A 12,011-nucleotide genomic window follows, 5' to 3' on the forward strand; every position below is an offset into this window, starting at 1 on the left:
CCTTTGAAAGAAGAATCTATAGGTTGTCAGGGATAAGGGATCATCTGCTGTCACTATTTAAAAAAAAAAAGAAAAAACAGTTCACACCCCGTGCTGGGAAGGAGAAAAACAAATGGAAAGACTCAGGAATTGAGATAGGACAGGGAGGGGTCGCTCACCTATTTAAAGGTCATAGGCAAGACAGGCTTGTTAGGGGAAGAAAACAAGAACATCACTTTAATTCAAATGCTAACAAAACCAACACTTAACAGACAGAATGGGACAGTGAGAATCATTACCGTATCTTAAAACACCTCCCCCCATCCCTCCTTTCTTTCGGGGCTCAGTTTGTTTCCCCATATCTTTGCCTCCTCTCCCAACAGCACAGGGGCAGGGGATGGGAGGTGCAGTCAGTCTGATACTTCTTCCTCTAAGGTGGAGAGGAAGCACTCTTCTTCATTCCCCCCCCCCCACCCTGCTCCACGTGGTGTCCCTCTCATAGGAGAGAGTCCTCCACAAATTTTGCCACGAGTTGTTCCCACAGGATGCGTTCTTCTTGAGATGGTCTAGTGTGGGTCACCTCCACGTGTTGCAATCCTCCCAACACTGAACTACAACAGCGGGGGCTTCTTCCTTCCACAGAGTCCTGGGGAACCCAGACAGGGCACAGGCGAATCTCTGCTCCTCCGGTGACCTCTTCCCTCCAGGGAGGGCAGCCCTGCCATCTTACTACAGGATACAGGGGGGCTCTCTGCTCCAGCGCATCTTGCCCCCTTCTCCTTCTTTCTTCCTCTGACCTCGGTGTTCCCATAGGTGTCCTTCTTGTAACTTGTCCTCAAAGTCCCAACCCCCTCTCAGGTTTCCTTTCCTAAATATGTTATCACAGATGCATGACCACCATCACTAATTGGCTTGGCCTTGGCCAGAGGCGGGTCTGACTTGGAGCCAGGGGAGTTTTTGAGAAGCTTCTCACAGAGGGCCACCACTGTAGCTTCATCCCCCGCTACCAAAAACCCTGTCACACAAACCCAGCACAAGCTGATAACAGGAGTTGGAGTTACCAGTCAGTCAGGAGAATTAATTAACATATGATCACAAGGTGCAAGCCCTAAAACTATACAGCCATGTAATTGGTGTCTGCAGAATTCTCTGGGATTTTCTGATCTTAGAAGGGAGGTAACTGGTGAACAATCTTCTTAGCAATCTGGTTGATCTTCAGTACACAAATATGTGGAATTTTTATGTATTATGTACAGCTAGTAAATCTTCTATTGTTGTTGTTAACATCTATTATTAAATTTTCCAGTACTTGTTTTCTTAGAACATATCATGAGGGGCTTGAAGCCAGATATGTCCTTTTGATGCACTGCGACTGGTAGGTATTGGAATGGTGGGTTTAGCAGCAGCGGCAGAAAAATATTTCTATTCATTACAAAAGAAATGTAAAGGTGAAAGGTGTTAAAATAGCAGGAGCATTGATGGTACTGTAAATGCACCTTTAAGATGGTGTTTGGAAAATGTACAAGCAGGATAAGAAACAGACATCACACCATGGGTACCTGCATGTTTATCTTTATGCCTTTGTATAAGTCTAAAGTGTGACGGTATTTTTTTCTGTTGCATGCATTTCTCAAAAAGACTGATTGAACTGTCTTTATAGTTCTATAGTTAAAAGATACAGTTTTGATAGTTTTAATACCCAGTTGAAGTATATTAGTTCTGAAAAGCTTCAGAAAAGAATGATCAAAGATACTCAATGGCTTCCATGTAAGAAATAATTCAGTAGGACACTTCTCTTTAACGTACAAAAAAAGAGACAGCTGAATGGGCTTATAAGTGAGGACTGTAAAATAATGAGTAGTGTGGAGAAGGTGAATATCAAGGTGAATATAGAATGTCTGTTCACTCTTTCTTCCAGCACAAGAACCATGAAACATCAAATGGCTCTAACAGGCAACAGGTTCAGTGGAAATTCCTGCCACAAAACATTGTAGGTACTAGAAGTTCATGTGTATTCAAACAGTGACTGCATCTAATGGGTCTTTATTCCATGGATTTGCCCAAAGAAACCTCTTGTCCAGCAAACTGAAACTCTGGTTCATGTCAAGGATTTACTAAACCCTATAAGAATGATAAAATTATCCCTACATGTATTCCCTTGCATACTTTCTTCCTGGATGATCACGACTGGCCATTTGTGGAGACAGTATATTGGGCTTAGACAGACCTTTAATCTGACACAGAATAGTTTTTTATATGATTGTTATCTGAATCCCTAGTTGAGTGACGTTTTTGTTGTTATTGTCTGTCAGTTTATGTACTCTAGCAGTTAAAGAGGTTTGTAGGAAGTTACAGTGTCCTTAGAGATTTTTTTTTTCTTCTTTCCTAGAACCTGTAACATACAACTGAATGACACTGATCCTTTGTATTTTAGGATCATCCCAGCTGCAACAAAAGCATTAGTGGAGAGACATGCTGTACTGTTATTTTGCTTAAAGTATGGTGAGCTTGCCTTTAATGATTAAAATATTATTTAACTGCATTATTCATTTAAATGTTAAGAGCCAGGTAACAACCATTCATGTTTATTTTAAGTTATTTTCATATTTATTTCTAAGAAGTGTTTTGAGTTAGGAACACCTTTTAATTCTTCAAAAATATGGCCTAAAGGGGGTGATAGTGTGATGTTCTGTCCCTCATGAGGAGACAGAAGGCACTGGGACACTCTGCAGCAGAACAAGTGCTTTCAGCCCTCTGTGGGAGGACAGTGCATGGCAAGTGTCTATACACACTAAAAAGGAAAACAGTCTGAAAGTTGGGTGGTCATGAGATCTTTGGATCTTGGTAGAAAAACTTTTCTGATTTAGGAGCTCCTGCCCACTACTGTGCAGGCTCCAACAAGACTAAGATGAAAGACACTTGTATATAGACCAGACTTACACCTTACACTGATGGCTACTTTTCCCAGGGAATATTTGTCATTTAGCTGAGAAAGAAAATAGCACCCTTAGGAAGGGAAGCTTCCTTGAGCAGAAGCTGTTTCATAGCACTGATCAGAAAGAAAATAATGAAAATTCAATTCTCCTCATCAGCCATTAGGAAGTTATTATTTCCTTTAGCTACTATATTGAGAAGAAAGGTCTTCCATCAACTTTTTCACCAAGGTTTGAATCAAATAAGACTACCTGCTCTCTTTCATTCTTCTTAACCTTGTTGAACTATAGTAGGACTTGTGATTAGGTTGAGGCTGTGTATTTTCCTCTAGTACTTGAAAACCACTATATTTAATGACCATGTAGACTTCAACAAAAAAAATCTCCTGCCTATGCAGAGATTCCCCACTGTAGTTCATAACTTATGTTGATACTAATAATGACAATATTTGTATTGCAATGTGTTTACATCTAACTTCTAACTGCTGCAGCTGAAACATCCTCAGGGTGGTGAAACACTGGAACAGGTTGCCCAGAGAGGTGGTAGGTGTCCAATCCCTGGAAACATTCAAGGTTGGATGGGGCTCGGAGCAATCTGATCCAGCTGACGATACCCCTGCTCATTGCAGAGGGGTTGGAATAGATAATGTCCAACTAGATGATCTCCTTCTACGACAAGATGACCTGACTATTGGATGAGGGAAAGGCTGTGGATATTGTCTATCTGGACTTTTTGAAAAGCATTTGATACAGTTTCCCATAGAATTCTCATAGAAGAACTGGCTACCCATGGCCTGGATGAGTGAACGGTCTGCTGGGTCAAGCACTGGCTGGCTGGATGGTCCCAAAGAGTGGTGGTCAATGGAGTTAAATCCAGCTGGTGACATGTTACAAGTGGTGTTCCTCAGGGCTCGGTGTTGGGACCATTTCTGTTCAACATCTTTATTGATGATCTTGATAAGGACATAGAGTGTATCATCAGTAAGTTTGCAGATGACACCAAGTTAAGTGGGAGTGTCGATCTGCATGAAGATAGGGAGGCTCTGCAGAGGGACTTGGATAGATTGGATCAGCGGGCCAACGTTAATGGGCTGAGCTTCAACAAGGCCAAGTGCCAGGTCCTGCAGTTGGGCCACGGCAACCCCATGCATCGCTACAGGCTTGGGGAGGTGTGGCTGGAGAGCTGTGTGGAAGCAAAGGATCTGAGTGTTCTAATTGACAAGCAGCTGAACATGAGCCAGCAATGTGTCCAGATGGCCAAGAAAGCCAATGGCATCCTGGCTTGTATTAGAAATAGTGTGACCAGCAGAAGTAGGGAGGTGATAGTCCCCCTGTACTCTGCACTGGTGAGGGCACACCTTGAGTATTGTGTCCAGTTTTGGGCACCTCAATACGAGAGGGATATCGAGGTGCTGGAGCTAGTGCAGAGGAAGGCAACGAAGCTGGTGAAGGACCTGGAGAATAAATCTTATGAGGAGTGATTGAAGGAGCTGGGACTGTTTAGTTTGAGAAGTAGAAGGCTGAGGGAAGACCTCATCACTCTCTACAGCTACCTGAAAGGACATTGTAGAGAGGTTGGTGCTGGTCTCTTCTCACAGGTAATTAGCGATAGAACAAGAGGGAATGGCTTTAAACTGCAACAGGGGAGGTTTAGACTGGACATGAGGAAAAAAGTTTTTCACAGAAAGAGTGGTCAGACAGTGGAATAGGCTGCCCAGGGAGGTGGTGGAGTCACCATCCCTGGATGTGTTTAAGGGTTGTTTAGATGAGATGCTGGGGGATATGTTGTAGGGGAGAACTTTGTAGAGTAGGGCAGATGGTTGGACTCGATGATCCCAAAGGTCTTTTCCAACCTGAATGATTCTGTGATTCTGTGACGTTTAAAGGCCCCTTCTAACCCAAACTATTCTATGAATCTGTGATTCTATGCTGTCTGACTCTAGAATATCAAACTGCTGTTATAATGAGGAATTAAATAATGTTATATACTGAGCACTCTGTTATGATATGTTCAGAGAAATATGTTTACCATTTATTAAAAAGCCTTATCAGACACTTGCCTTAGGATGCGGTTTTTAATGTATCACTTCTGGTAATAATCAAGAAGGAACATGTTAAAGATGCATTATTAATGAAGTGACGATGGGCAAAAGTAATTGAAATAATCACAATCATCTTGCATAAAGAGCTTGTTTTGTACTGTAAATATTCCCTCACTAAACCACATTCTCATTCCTAGATGTTATGTAAGTGAATTTAAAAAAGAGATTGTTAACAATACCCATTGTGTAAAAAATGTCCAGAATATAAAGGAAGTAATGAACTATTGAGGGAGTCTCTTGTTGGGTTATGAAACTGGAATGCAGGTTTTTTTTATGGCATATAGCCATTGTTTGCAAAGGCATTAACCAATCTATCTTCCTAGATGAGGAAGATATGCTGCACTCTGATGAACTGAGTGTTATGAAGAAATTATTTTTTTTTTTCTCTTGGTAAATTTTCCCTTGATCCAAATAAGATTCATAAAACAAATATTGTAATATCTGCATATAGAACTACTTTCGCACTTCAGTGGAACTTGATATCTGCTTGAATGTTCATCTCTTATCGATACTGAAAATAAACATAGAATGAAACATAATGAGAATAACTTTAAAATAGTTGAGAAAGCTGGAAAAATGTGCAATATGCAAGCTATTAATTTAATTTGTTAACATAGAAACGAGGAAAATATAATTTCTTAATCACTTATTTAAGCAACTAGAGGACTAAAAGTCAGTGGTTCTGTACACAATGCAAGTATTCAAAAACTTCATAGAACATGTGTCCTCTTATAAAATCATTTTTGGCATTTATCTAGGTTGGTAACATATATTTTAAATTACTTTTACCAGAGTAATTTCTACCATACTATCAATGGCTGTCTTTGTAAAGAGCCAATATCAGTGCCATTTTATATTTATTTTTGTAATCAGTGCTAACCGAGCTAGGCAGGCTATTATATTTCTTTGTTTTGGGACATGAGATCTGGTTTTGAGCTTGAAAACTTGATAGAGGGAGCATTCATAAATGACAATTTTCCTACCTGTTATCACCTCCTTGTTAATTTCTTGATGGTCTCCTTTCAGTCCAAACATTGATTGGAAGGTATTTTGTGAGTCTAGTTATGGAGCCACAGGTCTGCATTTATAGAAACATCTGTTTTCTGTGAGAAAATTTCTGTACCTTTCAAAGAAAGTGAGATTTTATAGGGGTTAAGCTGAAGTAAGCAGAGCAGGAAGGTCAGTAGTCATAGATTATCATTGTAGATAAATTCAAAGCACCCACAGAACGAAAAAACAAAGTTGATTTCTAACTGCTTTTTAAGTCAGTAGAATGCCAAGTTTTGTTAATTTCATCCTTTTTTTAAAAAGAAAAAAATCAAAGTTTTTAGACCAAATCAATATAGAATTGCACTCTGGGATTTTTCTTTTAAGAGATAATAAAGTATGTATCTGATTGTTAAGAAAAACTGGAGAACGTTCAAGGTAATGGCTATCCCACTACAAAAAAGAAAGTCAATGAGAGCATGAGATGCTGACTCCTCTGCAAAAGTGAGATCTGAACTTGTAGCATTTCTGAAAGGTAGTTTGCTATTGTCTCAAACAAATATTTGTCTCCTTTTCTGGAAAATATGAACAAATCTGGGGAGAGGGGGTAAATTTCTGCTTTTTGGACTGTAGTCTGCTGTCACAGTATGTATTTTACTCTTCCCAGTAATAACTCATTCTTCAATGCCTGATGCATGTTTTAGGAGCTTGGAGTAATGAAGTAAATATATAAAAGAGGTATCACAGAAAGTCACTTGGAATGCCAAGGTATATCTATACTTGTATAGATGTTATTGACTCAGGCTGTTCAGGTGAGTAAGAGTTTTAATGATGTCTGCTTAGTTTCTTTTGAATTGTCTATTTCAGTTTTTCTCTCTTCATCTCATTAGTGACTCTGTCTTTGCCTGTCTTGGGCTCCTAAAGGCTGAGAAATCTTGCTTGCCAACTTAATATTAATTTTCATTTCTGCTTATGATAAAATTATTCCTAAATGACATGATATTGTGAATGGTATTGTTGAACAGCCTGCATGATGTACGGGCTATAGATGGTCTTGCTGTACTCTTCTTACCTAGTACAAGATAGGTAGGTTGCCAAACACATACATGACCTTGAGTGGAGATGTTTTTTACTCCCAGCCATCCTTTGATGTGAATTGGCTCCACAGCTGTGGGACAGCTTGCAACTATCACCTCTGGCTCTAGAAAATGCATTGCTGGGTTCTGTAAGTGCAGAGGAGAGAGTGAGAAAGCTTGGGATGCAGATGAAATGGAGTGGGAGTTTTGGGACAGAGGGGCAGGGGTTTACTGCAGTGAGGGAGCTAAGCAGACACCAACAGGGGAAGGCAGATAACAGATTCATTTGGCAAGTATGAACTGTCTTTTAGAGGTAAGCATTCAGATGGGTTTAGTAAAAGGCTGCATCTTAATTTCATTGAGATGAAAAATAGAGGGCTGTAATTTGGAAGTGCAATAGTTGAATGAGACATAGAGGAATGAAGTAGTATGTATGTGTGTGAAGGAAATCCCTCTGTTTGTGACTCTGAGCTCAGGTATTTGGTCTCTCCACACCATTCTATTGGCTATTACCAGAGAGTATTTTTTAAACAAACAAACCCTCGTAGTACCTTCCTCATCCATAGGTGACAGGCAAATACCATGCACTTGAGGGAAAAGAATGAGTTCTAAGAGTTTTTGAAAATACCACACTATGTTGGCAGAATCATGAATTTTGCAGATCATTTTGACTTTCCTAGCTGTTTGCTATTTTGATGCTCTTCATCAAGTCTTCCTGGGCTTAATTTTCTCCTCCCTACCCTCTGCTCTCCTCTTAAGCATTTAGTTTTGCACACTGCTTCAGGTAGATTTTTCTTACAGTCATAACCTCCATGGGCTTTGACATGATGCTTCAACTCTCATATATTGCATTGCAGGTTTTTGAAACATGACACCTAGCTTTTAATATTTTTTTCGGTTGTTTTTTTAATGATTTAAATGAAGTATCTTTGATAATAACACTTTGCCTTACTTTCACTCCAGCTCACACACTTTTGTTTAATGGAATCTGTTTTGTTTGCATGTTATTCCTGCTTTCAGTAGTAGCTGCAGAACCTTCCAGTTCAGGTGCTGTGTTAATGTGCTTTTACCCTCACTCTCAAGTAATTAATAGAGTTGAACCTTACAGCAATTCTCAGGACAGGTATTACGTTTGCCTTTTACTGCCCTTTGTTAATGGCCCTTCTGCTGGCAAGAGTGCTCATGTCCTAGACAAATTGAATTAATTTTTAAATGCATATTTGTGAAATGCTTTGTCAAATGCACATTTTCAGCAGTACACACGTGGTGGGCATTAATTAATGCTCTAACCTTGTGTCTGGAACAACTCCTGATAACAAACTGTATCTATAACTTGATGTTGTGAGCAAACAATGTTACTGGAATGGAATATGGTGTTCCTGTACTATCAGGGGATCTAACTGCAGATGGCAAGGTAGAAATCGTAGGAGAAGTGTTGAGGCAACTGTGATGTGTATCAGTTATTGAATGAAGGCAAAAGCAATGCTCAGATCATATTGCTGCAACAATGGTTTCCAGAAAGTCTCTTTTCCACATCTCATCTTTCTTCTGATTAAAATCACCGGTTTGGCTGAGCAGAAATTGATTTGGCCTTGACTATGCAGGCTTATACTCTCCTGCAAACACAATTATAGTAGTGAAGTAAGAACAGTTCATACAAATTGTGACTAGTTCTGTCGTCTTTTTCCTTCTAAATTTCTAAATTTTTCAGTCATTTGAGGTTTCAGAACTGTAAAATAATTAATCAGTGCTATCCAAGGAAACTGTTCACTTCCAAAAAGATTGATCAAATATCTTCCAGGATTTAGGACTGAATGAACAGTTCTTAAAACAATTTTTCAGATACGCTGACAAAGATATTGATGAATATTGGCAATGTACTGAAGAAAGTAATGTCAATGTATGTGGAACAGAGAAGTTAATAAGCTGCTAAGAGAAAGCAAATGGAATACCATGAAACAATTAAGTTGGAAATGAGGGAGGAAATATCATCAATGATACTTGGAGATACTTTTTGTCAGGTAAATCTAACCTTCAATTTATTTGTTTTATTAGTATTCAGACTATGAAACATTTTAATTTTTCAATTCACTATATTTATTAGGGCAATTTATTTCTCAACAATAATAACAATGTAAAATACAATTGTTTAAATAGAAAAGATTATTTAATAAATAACACAAAACTACAGGGAATATACAGCACATTCTCATCTGTGAATCAGTCGAATATAGCAGTTCTAGATGTTATACACTTGTAACGAAGTATTCATAATGTGCAACTATCACCTTGAAGCACAGGGTTGCAATCAAACCCCATGTGGATAAATTTAAGGACAAATACATGCATGTCCAAACAGAGCCCTTCAAAGATTCTTCACAGCAGTCACCAGTAGGATGGAGAAAAGTCATGAATTGTGGTGGATTGACCCTATACCCCTGCAGGGATGGAGGAGAGAATTGCAAACGCAAAAGTAAGAAAAAACAACTCATGGGTTGGGATAAAGACAGCTCCAATAAGTTGAGGAAAAAAAGTAAGGAACAAGTGATTAAAAAGCAATCACCCACCATCAGTAGACCAATGCCCAGCCAATCCCCGATCAATGGCTACTTTGCAAAAACTCCATCCCCAGTTTTATTGCTGAGCATGACGTTAGATGATATAGAACACCACTTTTGTCAGTTCAGGTGAGATGTCCTAGCTGTGTCCCCTCCTAATCTCTTGCCCAACACCAGCCTACTTGCTGGAGTGGCAGAATGAGAAACAAAGAAGTGGAAACATTGTTCAGCAATAGCCAAAACGCCGATGTATTATCAACACTGTTTTAGCCACAAACTTAAACACAGTGCCCCATGGGCTGCTATGAAGAAAATAAACTCCATCCCAGCCAAACCCAGTATGTGGCCAAAACAAGCATGTTCAGTTGTTACACTTCTATGATTCTGAGTGCTTTTCTTCCCAGTTAGAAAAACTGAAAAAATCGGTGGGTTTCCCAGGTTTCATTGGCAACATTGAACAGTGGAAAACAGCAGTTTAATCTAGGACTACCAACATACCAAATCTAAGAACACATGAAAAAGTAATGTTTTGAAATTTCAATTTCAAAGTTTTATTTTTCACTTTTTGTTTAGGAACAATTTAAAATAACAAAAACATTAAATATAAAAGAACTTGAGCAAAAAATGAAATGTAAAAGTGTGAAATGTAATTTAAAAATGAAATCCATCTTTTTCCATAATAAAGAATTAAGCATAATTTGCTCAAATTAGCAAATTTTACTGATGTCAAATCTGTATTTTGCATAAATAAAAAAGTACACAATAAAACATTACCTGAAGTCTGAATCACTCCTCCTATTTTTTATATATGTAATTGAATAGCTGACCAAGACTGTAAAAGATAATTTATTTGAAGGATTGTCTAATTTCAGCAGCAGTGATTACCTACAATAGCATGCATAAGGGATAACACATGGGAAACTCTCCTGCCGATTAGAGTTCTCTCTGATTACAGTTGTCTGTCATTTGCTAAAGCCGTACAAGGCACAATCAACAAGCTATTTATAGCCTGGAGCATAAGATCTTTGAGCTGAACCATTCAGAATGGAGAACCAAGTTCAAATATGTTTAGAATGCATTTATTTAAATCTTTTGTTGTTTCTGAAGATCCATAAATTTAAAACTATCCAGTTACATTTTTTTTGAAGGATCCAGAAACGACTTGCAGAAATGAGGATTGGAGCAGGTCTCTTTTATTTTAGCTTGGGTGATCAGCTGATACATTCATATTCCTTGCTTGTTTTGGATCAGTGGTTTGGTTATGTATTTCTGCATTATTTTTTGCAGTACACTGCCTGCATATCTGCTCTCTAGCATGAGCAATACTGCATTCCACATATAGTCTTAAATTATTGCACCTCATTAGCCTGCTTGTTTGAAAGAACAGACCTGAAGGCAGACCTGAGTAGAGCAGACTTGTACATATGTTGCCCCATGTCTAATGAAAAGTTTTATCATGGAGCTGAGGAAAGATAGAATTTGAATTTAAGACCTTGAAAGTTTTGAAAATAGACTTTTAATCTAAGCTATAAAATTTCAGAATGCAAGATCACAGCTAATCCTTAAAATTACCCTTTATTAATGATAAATCTTCCATAACTCTGCATTATGTTGTAGAAAACAGCACCAAATAAAAAAATATATTAATAGGACTTGGGAAAATCTCAGTGAGATTAAAATCTTCTGGAAAGTGGATGCATAAATATTTGGTCTAAGGATATAATTTTGTTAACGACTTAGCGTGAGAAAAAAGTATATGCAATTTCATGTTAGTACTAAGCCCCATTTAAAATTTTTTTTTAATTATTCACAATGATTTACTTAGGTTTTGTCTGTCATAAATTAATCTGAAATTGCTGAAGATTTTGAAACAGTTGCCTTGTTTTGTACACATGCTTCTAGTTTCTTTTATTTGTGGGTAAATACCTCAACACAGGCAAAATGAAAGGCACATTTTGGGGATTAGGCTTCAACTGAAGGAAAAAATGTTTTAAAGAAGTGTCTTAAATGTCACAGAAAGTTTTCAGAGAAGACTATATATAGACTTCAATGCAGGAAAAGCTAAAAATAAATGAATAATAAGATATCAAATAAATTTATAAAATGGCTTAATACACCTTTGAAAAAGGCAAAGAATTAGTTTGCACTCCTCCAAAGTAAATGTTTAATTCTCCTATCTGTATTGCCACCTTCCTTAAAACAGCATAAATGACTGACTTTTGGTAGGTAAACTTGTTGCCAGATGTAAAAGACACAGTGTCACACTTCATTGTTTTCATGGCATGAGCAGCATTTCAACTAAATTGCCACTGTTCATTCTGAACAGGTCTTTCCACAGGTCTGACTCATTACAGATTTGAATTGAATTATAAAGAC

General features: G+C 38.1%; 1 protein-coding gene across 5 annotated transcripts in view; it reads left to right on the forward strand.

The window, feature by feature from the left end:
• Positions 1-12,011, forward strand: part of GRIK2 (glutamate ionotropic receptor kainate type subunit 2) — a 445,887-nt gene that overhangs the window by 117,897 nt on the left and 315,979 nt on the right. The window contains exon 1 of one of the 5 annotated variants that reach the window (XM_074862176.1): positions 2,407-2,481. The exons of the other annotated variants lie outside the window; for them this stretch is intronic. The gene's annotated coding sequence lies outside the window, so the exon portion shown is untranslated. Of the gene's footprint in view, positions 1-2,406; positions 2,482-12,011 lie in introns of those variants that run through there. 5 annotated transcript variants of the gene reach the window in all.

The sequence above is a fragment of the Strix uralensis genome, chromosome 3 (assembly GCF_047716275.1).
Source record: "Strix uralensis isolate ZFMK-TIS-50842 chromosome 3, bStrUra1, whole genome shotgun sequence".
Lineage (NCBI taxonomy): Eukaryota > Metazoa > Chordata > Aves > Strigiformes > Strigidae > Strix > Strix uralensis.